Below are 16740 nucleotides of genomic sequence, written 5' to 3' on the forward strand. Positions count from 1 at the left end.
CTGAAGAAACAAAGATAATCAGCTCTTACTTTTAGTAGATAGGTGCTGGGGATATAAAGACAGAAACTCAAAACCAATGAGGACATACATGCAAAAAAATAACATAGCAGATATAAGTGCTAATGGAAGTGTGTGCAGTCTGATTAGACTACAAAGGACAAATCTAAGCCTCTGAGGAATGGGCATGGGGAGCTTCGCTGAAGTGGTGTGGTTTCAGGAGCATTGAGTAGGCACTGCTGCAGTTCTTCCCAGCTCACTTGTTCATGCATTCAACATGGATTTTCCCAATCAGGAAACATATTATGACTACCTACTCTATGTATCCACTTTGCTAGGCACAGGGGATACAAATACTAATTAAATTCAGTTGTCCAAGGAGTTTATACTCTTAGCTTAATTCTAGTAGCTTGACATGATGTCTCCCCCCACCACATTTGTAATGCAGCTATCTCAGAGAAGAGTTATATTTTAACCTGATATCAGTATTTTAATCTTATGAATGTTTTCCTTCCTTTCCTTTCCTTTTTCCTTTCCTTCCTTTTCATTTCTTGACAGAAAGGGTCAGACTGGGCTGTTGCATGATGATCTATCCATGTTGGGGTAAGACAGAAGCCCAGGAACTGGATAGATTCATTGGGTCTCAGTATAACCCGGAAAGGCCTATACTGTGGACTAGAAAACGTGTTTTTAAGTCCTTTCCCTTCTGAATTCTCAGCATGCAACAAATACACTACACTCTGTCTTAAGTTGGTCCCTATAACCAAGGAAAAGGCCCTCATTCCCAGCCTTAAGATACTATGAGTTGGTATCTCAGGGGCTTATTGCCCTGATAGCCTGTTCTTGGATAATATGTGTAACCTCAGCTCACAGGTTTCTCCTTACCATGTTCTATGCCCATTAATGATGTCATCTGAGACTGTATTAACACTAGATATTCCCAAACTTCCTATCCTTCCTCAGCCAATAGCTCATGTCAACACTTTCTGCATCTTATTTGTTAGTGTTTGGAGAAATAATCATATCATATGTACAGATCAACTGAATTCATTCAGTTGCAAGTGATGAAATTCTTTTAAACAAACAAAGATTTATTGACTCGAACAACCAAATCATGAAATGATAGTGCTGACCTTTGCAGCAGCTGGAACCAGAGCTGCCGTGTACATTTGCACATTTTGCTTACTGCACAGGTGCCCAGCCAAGGGAGCAAGTAGGAGCTGGGATCCAGCCCTTGTGCCATTCCCCAAGCTGTGCTCTTTGGCATGAGACTGTGTACCCCATAGGTACCTTCTGCTCACGTGCAAAGCCAGGCCTGCCCAAAGGCAGTGCATTTCTCTCTACTTGGTCCACTCAGAGGAAATTCTCATCTTTTACCTATCCTCAGATCATTGTTTTCCGTTCTGTTTCAGTAAGAGCCTCACTATAGAGCTTGCGTGAATGAGATTCTCACAGCTTAAGTATGTTTGCAGGATACTCCTCACCAGCTAACCAAGTGTGATAATTGACTTGGCATGGTGATAGCATTGGTGTTGGTATCATTCACAGTCATTAGATGTTCCTTAATACTAGCTGGGAGCATTATTGTCATCCTGAAAAGGAATATCATAAAAATCGTGGAAATGAGGAGGCACAAGTCTAGCAACTATAAATCAGGGCCTTCTGAGGAAGAATTTGACTTTATATCAGAGGCACTTAGGAACAGAATTGATGCTGAGAAAAAAAGTAAATCACTATTGGCAAGAGTAACTTGAGAAGCTCTTCAAAAATGCAGAGGAAATAAGAAAATGTGAAAGAGGATTATGAATATAGAAGATAGAAGACAGAAGCTTTATCAGATAATTAGAAGTGCTTTTGAAAAGTGTCCCAAACAATTGGAAGCAGATTAAATTAGGAAAGATAATGAAAATATTTCTTGATTTTTAGAAAAGATCTCAAATAGGTAAAATTAATAAAATGCTACTTATATATAGTTAGGCACAAGGTTTGAATTATAAAGAGGGAAAAAAATCTCATGAGTGCCCCCAGCAAAAGTAAGAAAACAAGTGAAGAGCTTATCTACAGAAGAATTAATATTAGTTGGCAACAGACATTTTAATCTTTTCAGTAATAAATGCTGTAATACAATGGAGCCACAGCTGGAATTGTGGTAGCTGTGAGAGAAAGGAATGTTACCCCAAATTCAAATCATTGTCATATAGGCAAAGGACCACTAACTCTGAAGAAAGTTAATTGAACTTAGTCTCCAACTAAGTTTTAATAATGACATAATGAAGCCATTTTTAAAATACAAATCTTTGTTAAAAACTTCATACGGAACTCCTTGCATGCATAAATGTCGTATTTATAGTTTTAACTATTCTCAAGCAATCCAAAGACGTATGAAGCAGTTTTCAATTGTATTGAAGTAGAGAGGTGCAAGGTGAGTTGAGCTGCAGAGCTAGGAAGCTAATATTATTATCCTACCATCTACATCGGCATGTATAGGACTGTTTTCCTTGCCTTAGTACATATTCAACTCCCCTAGAGTGATCAAAAGTAAAATTATTTCTTTGTTAAAAAATGGCCATCATCTGAGAGAAAAATATTAGCTAAAGTAAAAAAGGCAATCAAGTAATATTCTAAGGACCTGCTCAGTAAACACAACTAGAAACGTGATTATTATTTTACTCTACAAATATTTATTGAGCACTTACTATGTACTGGCCATTGTCCCAAATCTGCAAAAATGATGATGAATAAGACAGATACGATATTTGCTTTTCTAGAGCTAATAGAGAAATCAAACAATTAAGTCAATTAAATAATTAAAAATTGTGAAAGGTATGAGAATAAGGATGAGGATTTCCTTTAGAAAACATAAAAAGGACAGGTGCTTAAAAAAAGAGATTACTTTCAAATGAGTCTTGAAGGATGAGGCAATTTTCATCATGAAGGTAGTTGGGGGCCTTTTTGCTATATAAATTTAGCATTTGTGCAGTTATTTGTACCAATAAGCAGTGGAATCGGATGACCTGGTTTACATTTTTGAAAGATCCCTTTGCCATAAGGAGAATGGGGCAGAGGAGGGTAAGAAGAAGAAATATCTGTGCTCTGGATGGGAGATGGTGGCATCCATGTGGCAGTTAGAAGGATGGCGTGGAAAAGGTAGCAGCAGTGGAGAAAATGAAATTGTGTTTTAGTCTGAGCCATATCAAGTCTGGAATGTCTGCATGACATTCAGATGGAGATGTCAAGTAAGTAGTTAGGGATGTAATTCCTGAGGTCAGAGAAGTCAAAGGTACAAGTACAATTTATATTTGAGAATCAGCAGCATATAGATGACATTTAAAGCCATGAAAATTGATGATGCCATCAAGAAAAAAAGTGTGTGTGTGTAGTGGGGGGAAATACCAGAATTGAATACTGTCTATGAAGCAAAACAGGGCAGACAGCAAGTCAGCACCTACATTAGGCTTGCCAGGCCATCATTCCTTGGGAAAAATTCTTGGATATAGGAATTTTAACATACGTTCAGATTCTCCATCGCTTATTACATTTCAGATCAAGGTCCAGGATCTAACAAGCACAGATATTAGATTACAGCTCTTGGACTGTGGGACTTTTAAGCTGTCTGACCAAGGCAGCATCAGCCTTTCACCTGACACCATCAGTGCCTTGATTCAACAGCATTTGAGTGGTGGAGCTTTGCTCTAGCCCTGCTCTGCAAGCTCCATGTTTATGGCTGATAAAGCACTAGTCCTACTTCTGATGTGAACAGGGAACTGAGATCTAAGACTTGGAGTTGCAACTGTATGAAGTAGTAGTTTACTGGCAAGATTTTCTATAACAGCATTCTTGTTTGGAGAAGCATTAGATCCTCCCAAGTTCTGGTCAGGTTCCTGGGGTCTAAGCCTTCTGATTGATTAGCATTTATTGACTGAAGTCCTGGGCTATAGCCAGTTTCCATGGAGCTTTGCTGGAGTCCTACAAGAAATGAGTCTTAAACAGGTTAATTCTTTACTCCCAATCTGCCTTCTGAATTCAAAAGGTGGTATCTATGCACTATACCTCCATGTCAGAAATATATACTATTTCAATCCTGAGAACTGTGAGAGCAGTCACTGACATCACTTTAAGAGACATGGGAAGATGGTAATAGTTGACTATCCCCAGGAGGCAAGTCATTCTCACCCAAGGAGTGAGGGGAATTCCATTCATCATAACAACCAGGAGGGGCATATTCTCCAGTTTGGAAAGTATAGCCATGTCAGCAGCATCTGCAGCTGTAGCCCAGGGGTTGACCAAATGTTAACTAAAATTTGCAGCATTATTCTCAAGCTTTCTCCAATGATTCCTGAAAAGAGGAAGACTGCATGGCTTGTTCAGTCTCCAGTCCTATGACTCATTGTTGATAGTTACACTTGTGGGGTGCTATGTGGTATAATTCACTAGAGCTTGCCAGAAGGCACCAGAAGTAGGCAAAAACGTTGGTGTTATCAGGATACAGTAAGTGGCTACCAACTTTTCACCAGCCCATTCAGTACAAAGTAGTAACTCCAGCATCGTGACAGATTAGCTGAGATGGTCACCACCTGTGAGAAACACATCGAAGGACTAAGAGTGGCCTAGGTGACAATTCTTCCGGAAGTATTCAAGTTCAATTACTGTGTATCCACATTCTGCCTCTCATGATTTCAGTCATCTTTCAAATAGAAAAGGGGTGTCTCCTTGTTCTGGAAGTATCCTTACTGTCGGTGCCATACTTGAGGCCAGTTATCTTGTCAGGGACCTTGGAGTCACCCTGCCATCTCCATACAGTTCCAGATTCATAGTTCTGTGACACTGAATGCATGCATCTGCACTCAGAGTAAGCAAAGTGACATAGTGACACAGCAAGGTGTCTGGGCTCAGAAGTTCAATACACAGGGGACAAGGTAAAATTAATGTGGGCTCCCTCAAGTCACCTGATTGACTGTAGTACCAATCGCCAGTTGGGAGGAAACTATGTGTTTACAGTGGTGTCTTCCCACTCCTTAGCACAGCATGTGGGCTGGACTTTACCACTTCCTGAGGGAGTCAGGGTAGTCTTAGCAGTGCCACTAATTAGCAGAGTCGAACTAGAAACTGGGCTTTTAAGCAAGTCTGGAAAATGTTATTTTAGGCATTACATCCTTAAGTTCAGAGAAGAGCTGAGAATGGCAGCAAAGCTACAAAGTTTAATAATATCTGATACAGTCCACCCCTAGGATTCTCAGTGTCCAAATACACCCTTCTATCCATATTGAACTTCTAAACAACAGTAGCAGCAGCATGGAATGATCCAAGAGCTGTGTTCATGTATTATATGAATAAAAAGTTATTCTTTGTCTCCCCTAGAAAGGGAGATACAAAATCCTATGGATACATGTGTGGAGAATGTTCATTCCTTCCTTAGCACAGTCCAAATTCTCTTTGATATTACATAATGTAAAGACTAAATTAATCATTACTATCAATACATTGTATGTAAGATAATAGGAGGAGAGAATCATAAAAGTGGCCTGAATCATTTCTGCTTACATGCTGCTGGCCAGTCATCTAGGCCAGAGCCTAGATGCAGCAGCCAGAATGACTGTAGCCAGAAGAAAAATGGAAATTATTTGGTGAACAATAGCATTGCCTCTGTAATATAAGAGAGCACAAAGTTTCAGGAAAGAGGGACTTTTGATTAACCACATGTGTCTATCTTTTATTTCCCTGACTCTAGAATAAGCCTTCAAAATGACAAAACGGGAATTTTAAACATGTAGAAGTTGAAAAGGGCAAAGAGAATAGGAGGGTGAAAGACAGTGAGAGAAAAGCATCAACAAAATTTGAAAAATGATCAGTTGAATTAGATGAAGAAGTGGTAAATGTTTGAAAAGAGGGATGACAAAGAGAAAACCCATCTCCAAACCCCCTGAAAACTTCAGGTACTGGAAGAAAAGGGTGCATTGATTAGGAATAGTTCAAATAATAATGGGTGAGAAACAATCATAAAACCCTGGGGGCATACCATAATCTCTTGCTATTCACACTTCAGAAGACTGGTTGGTTCACTCATGCATTTGTGGGTCAGCAGGGGGCTTTTCTCAAGGCTGGGCTTGGCCTAGCTCCTTGGCAGGAGCAGCTCTTCTGCATTTGTCTCTCACCCTCCCCTGAGGCCAGGAAGGTAGCAAGATCATATCCTTCTCACAGGGAAGGCAGAGGCACAAGAGGACAAGTGAAAAAGCTAGGGTTAGGCTCAGAACTGGCACCTTGTCACTCATACCTCATCTATTGGCCAAAGAGAATCACATGGCCAAGTCTAATAATCATATGGCCATGACTCTTTAATGAGAGGAATTGCAGAGTCACATGGCAAAGGACATGGGTGAAGGGAGAAGTGAAGAATTAGTTCCATTAGTATAATCTGCCTGTCTTAGCTTGGGCTCCTACAAGAAAATACCATGAACTGGGTGGCTCCTAAGCAACAGAAATTTCTCTCTCACAGCTCTGGAGGCTGGAAAGAGCAAGATCAAGGTGTTAGCAGATTCATTGTCTGGTAAGAGCCTGCTTCCTGGTTTATAGACGGTGCCTTCTCACTTTGTCCTCACATGGTGGAAGGGACAAATTAGCTCCCTGGGGTGTCTTATAAGGGCACTAATCCCATTCAGGAGGGCTCTGCCTTCATAATCCAATCGCCTCCCAAATGCCTGACCTCCAAATACCATCACGCTGGGGATTAGGCTTCTACACTTGAATTTTGGAGAGCCATAAACATTTAGCCTATAGCACTGCCACAGCAGGACTGAGAGGATGACCCGAACACGAGACAGCTGCATGGAAGTCTTGTGAGGAGCAGTTAGAACCTCAGAGTTCTCTCTCCAGTCCCATGAATAGCAGAGGGCTGGAGGGGCAGGAGAGGCAAATGTTAAAATAATAGGAAAAAGTAAAAGTCTAGTCTCCACTCCCTATTTATCATCTCCCAGAACTCCAGCAAGTCTGGAGAATACATTGGTAGTCTTTTCAGGAAAAGCTGGATGGACCCAGAGAAAAGACCAACAGACAGTGCTCTACTGGAGCTGAATTGATGGAGGGACATGGTAAATGAAGGAAATTTCTAAAACAAGCAGTTAGTAATTATATATAATTATAAAGTATATATATAGGTGTATATATAATTTTGTAAATATGTAAAATTAGGTATAATTTTTTACATATTTACCTAATTTTATATATTTACAAAACATGTAAAATTATTATATGTACTATATATAGTAATATCTATTACTATATACATATGTAAAATTATATAACTATACACACATATAGTAATTATATACATGTATAGATTTTACATAGGTGTATATAGTAAAATTATAACATATATGATTTTCAGCAGTAATGAATTAGAGATGAAATGGAATCAGCCCATAAAGACAATTATTTCAAAGGGTGGTGATGAGAAATGAAGTGATAAATGGAGGAATATGTGGGTTTTATATATATATATATATATTTTTTTTTTTTTTTTTTTTGAGACAGTCTTGTTCTGTCGTTCAGGCTGCGGTGCGGTGGCATGATCTTGGCTCACTGCAACCTCTGCCTCCTGGGCTGAAGCAATTCTCCTGCCTCAGCCTCCCGAGTAACTGGGATTACAGGTGCCTGCCACCACATCTGGCTAATTTTTTGTATTTTTAGTAGGGACAGGGTTTCACCATGTTTGCCAGGCTAGTCTCGAACTCCTGACCTCAAGTGATCCGCCTGCTTTGGCCTCCCAAAGTGCTGGGATTACAGGCGTGAGCCACCGCGCCCAGCCTAATATCTTTAAAGTCTATTTTATGATGCAGGAGAGATAAGGATGAAGATTCAAAGTCTTTGAGAAGACAAAACTTTGATGTATTCAGAATCACCTGTAGAATACAGGTAATTCTGGACACCTCAGAAACATTAGCAACATGTGTTTGTTACTTTGCAACATTGTAGAGATACACACACACACACAGCAGATGGTAATATTCATGCTGTGGGATAGGTGATTTTTTTCATGTACTTTCCAAACTTTATATAATAAAGATGCATTAATTTCAAATCTGGGGAAAATGTTATCTATCTACCCATTTATTTATTTGTTTGTTTATTTATTTAATTAATTAATTTATTTATTTCATGAAATGAGTGTTTCTGTAAGGGCAGATAGACTACCAAGGAAGTGGTACTTTAAGTAAGTTGATATAATTTCAAATACTCTGTCTTTTGGGGAATGATTTTGCCTTAGGGGATGAATGGATGGCTTAACAGAATCCTGAAAAGAAAATCATTCCATCTCTTCCCTTCCTCTGCTCCTTTCTCTGCATAGTGGCCTTTCTTCACCACATCACAGTTGTCTCAGCCTCCCTCTCACTGTTTCACATGTTTTGTCTCTCACTCCCTCAGGCTATTTTCAGTTTGCCCCCTCCCACTGCCTGATCTATTTTCATGTAAAGAACATGATTTCTGAGAGTCCTACTTCATTTTTTCTGGTCCCCCTGTGGACTGGCCTGAATACACTTTGTTAGGGAATTATGTTGCACCAACTGCAGGGAATGAATTAAATTACTAATGGATCATTCTTTCTCAGGACTCAGGGGAAAATGCAAGTAAGCTGGCTGTGTTACCTCAACTCCCGTGGTTCTGCTAGGTATGCTAGGACCCCAGACTCTGGCTCTCTTACTAGGTACTGGCCATTGTCCCAAATCTCTCTGGCCTCCCCAACATCTCTGGAACCAAATGGATTTGTATTGGCACCTCTGCCTCTGACCAGTCATGTGGTTTGGATAAATTCTTATGTTCCCTAAGCTTAGGTGTCCTTATTTGTAAGATGGGGTTAATAATACACATCCCACTGTATTCAAGGCTGGGAAACAGCTGCCCCAGCTACAGTAGGGTTCAGTGAATAGACATTTCCATCCTTTCTTCCTACTTAATTTTTCTACTTTTTCTGTTCCGGTTTATTTTCTTAACTAGAGAACTATAATGCTTCTGTTACAACATAAGGAATGTCCTGCCTTCATCTCTGTAGTTGTATCTAGGCTAAGCTCAGACACAAATAGAGATGGAAATAAAGGAACTTAGCTCTGGAAGAATGACAGCTGAGAGAGCTTCTCTCTTAAGAAAACCTTTCTCAATTAAAACAAACAAAAATATACCAGGCTGCCTATCTTCCACACCTGTATGACCTTAGATATTTGTTCTGACCCAGGAACTGCAATAGGTTCTTTCAGACTTAACCTTTTTTAAGCCTCAGGCAGCCTTGTGAGATGTCATCATCCCCAAATCACAGAGAAGAGAAGTGAAGCTCAGAGAGGTTGCTCAAGGTCAAATTGCTGGTGAATGCTGAAGACAAGATTCAAAACTACAAGAAATCTGAACTCTTCATAAGCTCTGAGGTAGATTCATCTGCTTTAATTTTGCCGCAATTTCCTGTCCCTGTTGCAAGAAGGAACACACTAGGAAACTAACTGAACTTGAAGATACTAATTAATACAAAACACTGATATCTCTACAGTTATTAGCATTGTTCTCTTTGAAAGGATTCCTCCTTTATTTCTTTTTTGTTACCTTCCTCTTAATAATTTATAACTCAGTGGAGTGGTTTCTTGGGATTACCAAGGAATTCATCCATTCATTTGTTTATAACTTCTACACACATCAACCTACTGTGTGCTGGAGACTGTGTGAGACATTAAAGATACACAGATATTGATGAGGTCACAGTCTTGCATAGAGAGACACATATAAATGTACTATGACTGAGTCCTATGGGAGGGGAGCATGGAGGAATGCTGATGCTACGTAACTGAGAGTGGATGCATCAGGTAGGAGGCATTCAGCCACGAGTACCAGAAAACCCATTTCAAACTGATTTAAACAATAAATGAAATTTATTATCTCACAAGACATAATGTCCAAGTCATGGTAGGCAAAAGTTACAGTATGACCAGGGCTCTGATTCCATTTCTCTGCTCGCCTCTCAGCTCTGCCTTCTTGTGTGGGCTTAATTTGACCTCAGTTCACCTAATGGATGTGGTATCATGGCCAGAAGCATCACCTTGGGTAATAGTTTTCTTGTTTGTGTCTAACATAAGAGAGAGAAAAGCTTCTGCTCAAATTGTGAAAACATATTTTCCTTCATTCAGTACAGGTCACATACCCACTCCGGGGACAACAGCATTCACATGGGATGTAAAGGAACAGGATTATCATTATGGGCTTTGGTAAAAAAAAAAAAGACCCCTTCCCTGAAATACACTTCACTGGAATCATGTACATGGTATAGAAAGTGAAACAAAGAAAGAAGTGAATAGATGCTGGGTAGGTAATCAACAATGTCTATAGCAGAATTCAGAGAGGGAGTGGCATTTGAGCTGGATGTTGATGGGTGAATAAGAGCTCACCAGATAGCAAGGGTTGACAGTGCATTTCTAGTGAAGGAAACAGCTTGTGCCTTTGTGCAAGAGCCTACCACACTTGACATCTGGTCTGCCAGTTCCATGGGAGCAAAGTGGAAGGGGGAAAAGGGGCTTGGAAGAGGTGGGGGTAGTCTAGGAAGGATCACACATCCCTTACAAAGTATTTGTTTTCAGTCTGCAGGCAATGGAGAAAAAATGATAGTATTTATGTTACGACAGGGAATATGAGGTTAAATTTCTTCCAGGAAGATTAGCCTCACAGACTGGAGTATAGAGAACAGAGAGGTTAGCAACAAGAAGAGAGCTGCAAAGTTTCGATTAAAGATGTTAAGTTCCTGGCTAAATCAAGCTGGATGTGGATGCAGAGTGAGGGACATATAAGGAGCCTTTGTGAGATCACATTTCCTCTTGAAGTCCCTTCTCAGGGTCACTGAAACAGGAATGAATTGACTGTGATAATGGAATGACAGAAGCAGCATCGGCAAGAGTGAGGCTGGAAGTGCACATATCTAATCCCAGAGCCAGAGGGCCAGGAGTTTCAGGTGTACGGAGGGGTGGGGGAATAGGTCACAATTACTTTCCTTGCTTCCTGGGCTTTTCTGGGTCTACGGTGTTTATCATATGCACGGAGGCTTCTGAGTTAATAATGTGAGACTTGTGATCTTAAGAAGACATAAGGAGAGCCTCAGCACCCAGTCAGTGGACCATGGGGTTCCTCTCTCTGGTTTGTGGTGAGCTGTTTCTTCTCTGTACATTCACTGAGATGCTGGCAGATTCCTGATCTTGTTACCAGGGGCTGTTTCTGCAATTGCTGAGGCTGATATAATCCCTGCTCAGGATGGATTAGGGACTTGCAGCTCAGGCCAATTAGAACTTTTGTCAGGCAAAACCCACTGCCAGTGAGTAACAGAGGAGAAGCCTCTCATTCACTCCTAGCCCACGGTCTAGAGATGCAGGGCTTGGGGTGTGTCTTCCTAGGTAGTCTTTTATTTTAGAATTCAAGTTCTTTTGTAAATTACTTTTCTCCATCCCACTGAATTACTAGGGGACTTCTTCAACTCTAGGTTAGAAATTTATCTTGATGGCAGGGAATCTGGGCGGACATCATAGATAGCAGCATGGCCCTCCCCCTTCTGTGGCATAGCATCAGGAGGGGGCACTCTCTTTGCTTTCTAATTTCTCCTCTCTGATGGATCCATTCTACCAGCATAAAAACATGCTATAATATCTCACATAACAACAAGAACAACAACAAAGACCTCTTAGACCCTGGTACTTTCCAACTACCGCTCCATTTCTCTGTTCCCCTGTATAGGAAAGCAACTCTAAAGAGTTGCCCAGTTCTTAGCAAACTGTCACAAGAACAGAAAACCAAACACCGCATGTTCTCACTCATAGGTGGGAACTGAACAATGAGATCACTTGGACTCGGGAAGGGGAACATCACACACCGGGGCCTATCATGGGGAGGGGGGAGGGGGGAGGGATTGCATTGGGAGTTATACCTGATGTAAATGACGAGTTGATGGGTGCTGACGAGTTGATGGGTGCAGTACACCAACATGGCACAAGTATACATATGTAACAAACCTGCACGTTATGCACATGTACCCTAGAACTTAAAGTATAATAATAAATAAATAAAAAATTATAAACAAACAAACAAAAAGAGTTGCCCAAATTGTTTCTATTTCCTTGTCCCCCATTCTCTCCTTAGTCCATGCCAATCATGTTTTCATCTCTACTGTTGTATGGGAATTGTCCTTATCAAGACATTTGTGATTTCAGTCTGGGTAAATGCAGTGTTAAGTTCTCAATCCCCATTACTTAGTGTCTTACAGCACTTGACACATTTGATCATTCTTTTTTGAAACTTTTTTTTCACTTGGCCTTTAGGTCAACATGCTTTTCTAGTCATCTGCCTATATAACTAGCTGTTTCTTGATCTCCTTGGCTATATCCTCCTTCTTTAATTAGCCCCTAAATGTTGGAGTGTCCCAGGTCTCAATCCTTGGACCTCTTTTCCTTCTCTTAGCTACTCACTCTCGATGAGCTCATCTAGGTTCATGGCTTTACACACCATTAATATGCCAAGGACTCAAAAATGTACTCTTGCAGTCCTGACCATCATATTTATGTATCTAGCTACCTCCAAGATGCTTCTGTGTGGGTGTCTACCTGGCAAGTCGTGACATTGTCAACTACTTTATAATACTATAACATAGAAAGTGTGCTCCAAAAGTGTATATTAGTTACTTTAAGCTACAGAGAGTTGCTTTAATCAGGAATTTGCACTACAGCTGGCTTCGTTGCAGAAAGGCCATCCTCCAGAGGCAGCTACTACAAGCACTTCAGCTATCTTTAACTCTGATCAACACCAGACATTTTGCTAATTAGCATGCTGAAGTCAAAACCGGGTTTTCATTTGTGAAATTAGTGGCTTGTTAATCAGCATAATGGATGTTAGAAATGGGCTTTTATAGGTCGAATTAGAGGTAATCAAGATATGGGAATTGGCTAAAATGTCGTAGGGACATTTTCTACCCATATAAAAATAAAATATAAGAAGCTACCAAGGCCTATAGGCTGTACCTTTAGAAATAGTACCTGAAGCTAAATTCTTTTTATTTATACAATTTTAAAATGAAGTTTTATTTTTTTTGCTTCGAAAAAATGCCAAACATTTTTAAACGAGAGTAAAACTGTCAAATGTGAATGTTAAATTCAGCCAGATGTTGACCTTAACTGTGAATTTAAATCTTATTTATTTATTTATTTATTTATTTTTATTTCACTTTAAGTTCTGGGATGCATGTGCCCAATGTGCAGGTTTGTTACACAGGTATACATGTGCCATGGTGGTTTGCTGCACCTGTCAACCCATCATCTACGTTTTAAGTCCCACATGCACTAGGTATTTGTCTTAATGCTCTCCCTTCTCTTGACCCCAACCCCCCGACAGGCCCCAGTGTGTGACGTTTCACTCCCTTTGTCCATGCGTTCTCATTGTTCATCTCCCACTTATGAATGAGAACATGTGGTGTTTGGTTTCCTGTTCCTGTGTTAGTTTGCTGAGGAGGATGGTTTCCAGCTTCATGCATGTCCCTGCAAAGGACATGAACTCATTCTTTTTTGTGGCCGCATAGTATTCTATGGTGTATATGTGCCACATTTTCTTTATCCAATCTATCATTGATGGGCATTTGGGTTGGTTCCAAGTCTTTGCTATTGAAAATAGTGCTGCAATAAATATAAGTATGCATGTGTCTTTATAGTAGAATGATTTATAATCCTTTGGGTATATATCTAGTAATGGGATTGCTGGGCCAAATGGTATTTCTGGTTCTAGATCCTTGAGGAATTGCCACAATGTCTTCCACAATGGTTGAACTAATTTACACTCCCACCAGCAGTGTAAAAGCTTAATTCTTAAACACTTCCGTTTCCAGCCATTAGGGCAAAGGATTTCTGGGTGTCTGACCTTGCCTTGGAGTATTACCTTCTGCTGAGTGAACACCTCATTTGATGCAGTTGTTGGAACACCAGGAAGGACAGTGAGTTGGGATTGCATCAGGCTTACAGAGCAGGTGTATATAAATTGCTCTGTGCCTACTTGTTAATGACATTATGTCTGCATATGTGGTAAAATCAGATATGAGACTTGCTTTCATTATAACTCGGTAATGAGGTTGTAAGGCAGTAACTGATTCACCAATTTCAACTCCTTATGTGGCCATAGCTGTCTACTACAATCAGCCTAAGAATTGTGCATTATCAAAGTGGCTTGTGTCCATTTTCAATATACTTCTAACATAACATGGCCAAAACGGAACTCTTTATTCACCACTACCCCCAACATGCTCTCCCCCAGGCTTCCTCTTCACAATAGATGGCGCCCATTTGCTCAGGCCTAAATGTAAAACCTTGCCTGAAACTTGCCTACACCTGTAGCCTATCCAGCAGGTTGCCTAGATCCTACCTTCAAAATATATCTTTTCCTTGTGCACTTTTCTCCATGTCTACAGGTCATCTCTCATTTCTACCACAATAGCCTCCTAACTGGGCTTACTATTTCTAGTGGCCTCTAGTCAATTCCTACAGAGCTACCAGAGATGGTCTGTCAAATGTCAATGAGATTAGGTTGTCCTCCTGCTGTAACCCCTACAAAGTTTTCTAACACATTCATAACACAATTCTAGCATCTTGCCATGTTTTCTAAAACCCCTTGTGATTGAGCCCTGACCACTTCTCCAACCTCAACTTTTCCTATTCTTGTCTCACTTTATTACGGTAATCTTCAATCTTCTCTCTACTCTTTCAGCTTCTCAAACTTATTCCCACCCCAGTGCCTTCCCACCTGAGTCTTCATAAGAAATGCCCTTTCCCTGCATCTCTGTTCACATGTACCTCTTCAGAGAGGGCTTCCTTACCAACCAGCCAATCTAAAATGGCCTCACTATGGTCATTCTCTATCGTCTTGCCTGCTTACTTTTCTTCTTAACGTATATCTTAGGGAAGAATATTATTTATATCTGCATTTGCTAAATATATTGTGGTCTATTTCCTTCATGAGAATAAAAGCTCCATAAAGACAGAGACATTACACCGTGTTAACAGTTATATCTTCAGTGAGAACAGTAGTGCTGGGCGTCTAGAAAATAAATAGTCCTTAAATAGAGGTGAACTGAATGAATGTTTCCAATATTCCAACGTATTTCTCTGTTTCTTTCATGCTATAATTTTCAAACACACTGCAATTGGAAGGACAATTGGGGAGTGAGCTGTCTCTTTGTGAGCTGTGCCCCTGTTCACCAATTCATTCTTGTAACTTACTCTCCTTGCATCCCTTCTATCAACAGACCCTGTAGTAAGTGCTGAGGATGCAACTGTGAGCAAGCCAGACAAATTATCTGCCCTCATGGAATTTACAGTCCAGAGGGAGTCACAAACAGCAAAGAAGAAAGTTTGTAATGAGAGTTATGTAGAAAATAATAGAAGACCAAGATAGAGAATGGCAGGGGACATTATTTTATAGAAGGTGGTTAGAGACAGCATCTCAGAAGAGATGATCTTATGCTGAGACCTGAAGGATGAGAGTGAGCAGGGTGTATGGTACAGTGCCTGGCAAGTGCAAACGCCCTGAGGTAGAAAAGGTGGCTGACTCCTAGGGCTAAAAGACCTTACATGGCTAGAGAGCTGTGAGTGAAGTTGGGATCTGTGTCCAGGGACTGGGCATCCAGGGTTTACCCAAGGTGGGTTATATATATTCAATTATAAAACAATTATATATATACAAAACATATATAATATATATGTTATAACTCACATATATATTTTCAATTGTAAAACAACTGAAATATTTTGGGTTATAGTAAAATTCTTATATTTTAAAAATTGCTCTGTGGCTAGGTGGAAAATGGATCGTTTCAGGCCGGAGTGAAAGCAGGGACGTTAACTAGAAGGCAGTTGAGATGCTTGAGCTAGAAATGGCAGAGGTTTGGACTGACACAGTGGCAATTGAAAGGGAAAGACATCACCAGATGAGGACTCTGTTTTGCAGGTAGAACAAGCAGGAGCTAGGAGAGAATGCAGCAGGGGTATCCAGGGCTAGATACATGAAAGCCCATCAATAAACATAGGACTATATTGTATCCTTAGGAAAAGAGGAGAAATAAGAATGTTTCCCAGATTTCTAGCTTTCATAACAGGAAGGAAGGACATTGTTGCTTTCTGAGATGGGAAAGACTGAGAGAGAAATAGCATTCATAGGAGTATTTACTTCTGATTTGAATATTTTAATTGTGAGATGGCTTCCACACATCGTGTTAAGTAAATATTTGAATATGCCACACCAGAGAGAGGAGAGTTCTGGGCTAGATCTATCAGTTTAGGATCCTTTCAAATACAGAGGATGTTTAGAGCTGTGGGAATAGATAACATCATCCAGGAAAGACTGGAGAAGTGAAGATATTCCAGAACGAGGCCCTGGGGAAATCTAACAGTCCTGGTCAGTTAAAAGAGAAGAGGCTTAGAAGGAAATAAGAAGAGTGAAATAAGAAGAAATCCAGGATAGTGAGGTATCCTGGAGACAAAAGAAGAAAACATTTCTCGTAGGAAGTTTGTCAGTTAAGCTGACTGCTGGTGAAACACTAAGAAAGAAGAGGCGGGAAGAGTGTAGATTGCATTTGGCAACACAGAGGTTGTTAACTTTGACAACAGTAGTTTCCGTTGAGTAATGGCAACGGAAGTCAGGCGTTAGTTGAAGAGTAAATTGGAGATGCAGAGAGTAGAGGAAGATTGCTTTTAGGAA

This window comes from Chlorocebus sabaeus, chromosome 25 (assembly GCF_047675955.1).
Source record: "Chlorocebus sabaeus isolate Y175 chromosome 25, mChlSab1.0.hap1, whole genome shotgun sequence".
Classification (NCBI taxonomy): Eukaryota; Metazoa; Chordata; class Mammalia; order Primates; family Cercopithecidae; genus Chlorocebus; species Chlorocebus sabaeus.